We start from the raw sequence: 6,192 nt of genomic DNA, 5'->3' as shown, positions 1-6,192 counted from the left end.
CAACTGCAAAAAGGTTTTTAGATGTACTAATCCCTTTTAGTAATCAATAACAATTTACTCACTCCTAAAATGGACTTGCATTCCCATGCTGATTTCGTATTTGGAAGGTGCAAGTTGTAAGTATACCTACCAAATATAGAATCTGTATTGATATAGCAATGTTTTGTGACTGAAATCCAGTTGCAAAATGTGAACAATGACCACTTCCGAGTTGGAGTTGTCGCATATCTGCAAAAGATCAGTTTGATACCCTTTTCCTTTTGTGAATGCTAAACCGGTTTGTTGGGGAGTAGGCAGTAAGCCAGGGAACCTCTTCCAACTCTTACACAAAGAAAATGGGTGCATCTCTAAAAGTCTTACTTATTGAAATGCAATCTCAGACATGGTGGTCTGCTTACTCTAGCAGGCCACCACCCATGATAACCACCAATTTGAGTGACTTGCAATTTCCGCCCTACATCATTAATACTAATGCTGCAGGTCAGATTCCAACCCACACTGCATCAGGATTTTATGAAACGTTCTATTAGTACATACGTCAGTTCATAAAATGTGTTACTACTGACAATATACTGGTCCAAATTACAACCAGTTTTTGTGATTAACCACACACCCTCCTTGGTCATTGTGAAGGGAGGTAGGAAAGCACCTTAGTGCTTGTCCACAGGCTCCCTCACAATCAGAATCACCCTCACCTGAAAGCCCCAACCTCCAGTTGAGGTTCACAGGTTTGAGGCAGTAGAACCAGTGTGTCTCTTTCAATACATTCTATAGGGTCTGCACTGGGACCTAAGCAACCCTTGCCATCCCTGCATACTTTCCTACTCTAAGGCTGTGGATTTCACTCACACTAGTACCTCCTCATTTATGTGACTCCTGCATTCCAGCTCAAACATGTCACTCCTTTATCACCTGCCCAGATGCTCTAGCCATAATTAAATTATTGAAAACGTAATATAAGTAGTCAATAATTAAAAATAAATCACATTTCAAATTAGATTATAGTAGACTATCTAATCTGAGAAGTGAGCTAAACACCGGGTTATCCTCCACCCAAGTTCATCACAGGGAACCCTCCCTTAATTAAAATGTGAATCACGTAGGTTACCAGCAAGGGAATCGCCCATACATCAAGCTAAAGAGAAGGTCTCCTGAGCACAAGGGAGAGCCCAAAATATGCTCTATTGCACACACAGTTTTAGTTTCTTTCAGGTCGATGTCAGAATTCCCTTTGAACTAGCAGGGGCCTAGCAGAGTTCATAAGAATCGATGAAAGAACTTCATGCATAACAAATGTACATTTTTTGGCTGAGCATGTTGGTTTTCAAAACTTCTCGTGTGTCACATGTGTTTTGTGTGCCAGGACACAGTGTATTCGAGGCTTGCAGGTGGGCACATCTGATGATGGCATGAGCATGAAAACAAGGCAGAAGCAGGTTATCATCATATTGCTCACCACGGATGACTTCACAGGAAAGCCTTGGGAAAGCTTTAAGATACATAAATATCAATGCAATACATTCTGAAATATTTAATATGCTATATAAAGCTCGGAACCCAGGAGATCTCTCTCAAAATTATAAAAAATCTGGCCGGCCACATTATCACTTTCATAAAGATTATCTTCTTCTACATATTAGCCTTGGGTGCTCCCCAAGACATGTAAATGAGATTGTTGCTCGGTCACTGGAAAAAAATGGAAAATCTATCAATGGAGGCGCCATAATGGGGAAGTTGGACAGATGCTTAAAAAAAATGTTAAACCTGAGAAGTGTCCAAACTACAACACAGTAAATCAGAAGCAATAATTGGAAAACAAGTAATCATATACACTACATATAGTAGAAATGTTCAGTAAGCAACAAGATATGTTGTTTGTGTTTTGTAATTTGTGTCATGTTTTTGCTTTGATGGTTCTAGATCTCTGAGAAATTCAGTGACTAATGCAAGCAAGAATGTTGATAATTAACACCCACCTCACGTGTTTCACTCGTTTCCCAATTCGAATTACTCTTGAAATATCCATTTACTCTCGTCCTGGAAACCAGTTGTCCATGTTGTTAACCAATGTAGGACCAGGCATAATGAGCAACATTTTGTGCTTTTTGAGGGATAACAATGCCAGGAGATAGAATCAAGACCCTCCCCTCAGTTCCGAGTGCCAATCTAAGTAATGATTTATCTTTTACGCATAAATTGTCAGGTTTACAAGTCATGTATTTAAAAATATGCTAATTTGATCAAATTCTATTATATTATGTTTATGTGTGAAGCACACTATTTCTCTCGAGGGTATTGTGGCACAGAGGAGATGCGACTGCCTAGACCTGCCTGAGGAAGGTTGGTTAATTGAAGAGCGAGGTCTTCAGCTTCTTTTGGAATTCAATAAGAGGGGAGGAGTATCTGATGTGGAGTTGGGGCCCACTCCACACTTTAGGAGCGATGTAAGGAAACACCTGTCCTCCTGGTCTTCTTCTGCATATGTGTGGGATGTGTGCGAGTAAGAGTACTGATGAGCGGAGGGATCTGGGTAGTTGATGGAAGGAGATGCAGTTGTTTTGGTCGATTGGACCTAAGATGTGTAATGTCTTTAATGAGTCTGTGAGGTGTTTGAAATGGAGCACATTTGTGTATAGGGAGCCAGTGGAGCTCCCTGAGCTGTAATGTGAGTCCTGTGTGAAAGGTTAAGGATGAATCTGGCTGCCGGGCTCTGGATGGTTTGTAGTCTTCTAATATGCTGTTTGGTGATTGTGGTGTAGAGGGTGTTCCCATAGCCCAACTTGCTAGTGACAAGGGAGCAAGTGACAGTTTTTTTAGAGTTGCTTGGGAGCCATTTGAAGATGCTTCCTCAGCATCTTCAGGGTGTAGAAGCAGGGTGTAGTGGTGGCATTTACCTATGCGGTCCCATCCAGTTTGCTGTTGATGATTATTTGGAGGTTTCTGGCATGTGGCTAGGTGTGGGCCTGAGGTTTGTCGGTCACTTGTTGGATTCCCATGGTTAAGTGCCCTAGCCAAAGATCACTGCTTCAGTCTTATCGGTGTTGAGGTTGAGACAGTTGACTTTCATCCAGTTAGTGACTTTGGTCATGCAGGCGGTGAACTTGTTTTTTGTGTTGGGGGTCTGCGAGGGAGAGTATGAGTTTCATGATTTGTTGTCAAAATATCTTATCAACAAAGTATGGAAATGTGAATACCAAAAGGTATTTTTTAATGTAGGTGACAGATGGCTTGTATTGGTCTGTCTTACTATTGTTATGTCAAACCAACTTAGAAAGTACAGTGGGATAACATCAGGCTCTGTGGGAAGGCTGCATTTGGTTTAGTTGGTGTTGGGAAGTGGAAAGGCCCAAAACATGGCTCTGGGGTGCATGCACAGACGCTTCAAGGTCCCCATAGCAAGCTGTACCATATTTTACCCCAACCTTAGCACATATGACTATCATGAGTGTGCACAGAGGCCCTTCTGTGATGTGGAGTGCGACACAGAGCAGGGATCTGTGTTCAGAAAGGCACACTATGTGGACCTTCTTTTAGAAGAGAGGGACAAGTGCCATCTCACCGGGCTGTAGAAGAATGACAGTGGTGGTAGTGAGGTGATTATAGTTGCTGTTATTTAAAAACAATTTTTTTTTAACGATGAACTTTCATGGTTCTGTTAAATTATATTTTATTTTTTATGCTGCCACTGAAACGGACTGACAAACGAGTATTTAAAGTGTTATCTGTTCTATTTATCAAGTCTTATTTCGTTTAAAGAGTTACGTTGTGTTATTTGATGTTTACAAGTATACTGTTTCCTGTAGTACGTTATTGATCTAAAGTGATGGAAATACAGTTTTCAGACTGATTATAGTTGCAGGACAGGCCTTTTTACCCGTTGCCTGCTAGGGAGAACGCCCTCCTGCCTTCCCTATGTTTTAAATGTGTCTGCCTGCCCCCTATAACTGGGTTCTTCCTCCTTCCAAGTGGAAAATGGATGCCACATGTGTGAGTGGAAGAAACACAAGGACAATATAAGCTTCATGTGGCTAAGGCCACACTAGCATTCCTTTTGTAAGTTACAGAATCCCAGTGGTACCTAAGATGGAGGATCAGAAAGAGCCCAGACAGCTGATGTCAACTGGAAGACTCTTATAGACATTCCAAGGACATTTTTAGGGGACTAGAATGGAGAGTGTTCAGGAGCGGAGACAGTGGGTTCTTTTTAAGCTGGCTGCTTTTTCCTGGTCCTTTGATCTCCTCACAGGTTAATAGATAGACAATTGGGAGAGCAAGCATATTTTGTACTCCTTGTTTTGGAGATTTCCTGAAGGAGGCTTCCAGCTCTATTCGATCTTTTTGCTCACACCTCGGAAAAAGTCTGATTGGAAACTGCAAAAGTGCAGAATACCCTAGAACTAGTTACAGAATGGTAAACATTGGAATACACAAGGTATATCTCCAACTTGAGTATATATGGGACAGACACTCCCAGACAATCAGCCATGATTTCCTTACTTAAGTCTGGGGTCCAATACTAATGAAGACCAGGAAAAACCTTAGAGTGCTAGGGATGTGACAGTGACCACCAACTCCCCTTTCCAGGATTAGGACCAGTAACCAGTGAAAATTCAAAAAGTCAGTGTGGAGTGTGTGCCTAGACCATATTTAAAGGACAAAGCTGGATGTGCCCTTGTCTGAGGAAGACGCTGCCGTGAAGGAGCCTAGGCAAGAGAGAAACCTGTACCACTCTGAAATGTGTGAGACCTGCACAGGTGACTGCACCAACACATGAACCAGAAAGTGCCAATGGGACTGAATGAAGCATGCTCTGACAACAAGTGGTGAGAGTTGAGAAGTATCCAGGCACTGGATGAATCTTTACCGGCGTGAGGACACAGTTGCTGTGACCAGGTTTAGGCACCTAGCTTGTTTGGGTGATAAGTTGACAGTGGGCCAGAGTAAGATGCTATACTGCAAGACTGTGAGCACCCATGACTCTGATGCAGCTTCCTGTTCAATGATGCTGGTGCTTGCCAATACTAATGAGATAGGAGGATGTGGGCACTCGAAATTCAAGAGTATGAACACATTGTCTGATCCAAGCAGAGACAGCACCAACTCCGCCAGGTGTGCTTTGCTGGATATCCACCACTAATGTGGCATTTCCTCAATGAGAGTGATGCCAGCCAGTGTGCCCTGCTCACAAAGCACTACACAAACTTGGCCGGGTAGACAGTGACACTAAACTCAGATGAGGGGGAACTATCAAGTGACTGTGAGTGAATTGAGCTACAGAAGCTCCACCTAAGACCCAGGGATTCCCCTTTGTGGGGCAGTGAGCTAAGGCACTTTGGGCCATATGTATCAACAAACTATTTTGCGATTCCTAAATAGCGATTTTTAAGGAATCGCTATTTAGGAATTGCAAAATGGTATGTATGAAGAAAATCGCTATTTTTTAGCGATTCCTTAATCTTCCTTATTTGCGAATTCGCATTTTGCGAATTCGCAATTAAGGAATAATTTCCAATGCATTCCTATAGGAATGATTGCGAAATAATTCTCAAATTGCGAATTCGCAATTTGCTAATCGCAATTTGAGAATTATTTCAAGGGTGCAGGGGTGTCTCAAAGACACCCTGCTGCACCCCTGAAATGTACATGTGTGTGCATATGGCGCACATACATGCCCTATGGGCATGTGTGTGCATCACATGCCACTTTCAAAAAATGCCAAATTGTGCATTTTTTGAAGAATTCGAAAGTTACCATCAACTACAAGTTGGTGGTAATTTGCGAATTCTTAATCATAATTCGCAACCCAAAAATGGTACATACATAGCATTTAAGGAATCGCAAAATTGCGATTCCTTAAATGCTATGGCAAAATAAGGAATCGCAAATCTTTGCTATTCCTTATTTTGCGAATGCTACATACATACCAAAACATGCAAAAAGGGCGTTTGCGATTCGCAAAGGCCGAAATTCTGCGAATTTCGGCCTTTGCGATTCACAAACGGCTTGATACATATGGCCCTTTATCACCATAGATTGTGTCCAAAAATACTGTGGATATTGTTTCCATTAGTACCTGTCATATAATGTCCTTTGTTGATTATTGTCACTCTTTCTAGTTGTGTGAGTAGTAATACACTTTTTTTCTTTTTACAAACCAGAAAGTGGCTGAACAAAGATTTATTTGCGACTGTT

This window comes from Lissotriton helveticus, chromosome 1_1, assembly GCF_964261635.1.
Source record: "Lissotriton helveticus chromosome 1_1, aLisHel1.1, whole genome shotgun sequence".
In the NCBI taxonomy this organism is placed as follows: Eukaryota; Metazoa; Chordata; class Amphibia; order Caudata; family Salamandridae; genus Lissotriton; species Lissotriton helveticus.
This window is presented reverse-complemented; position numbering follows the sequence as displayed.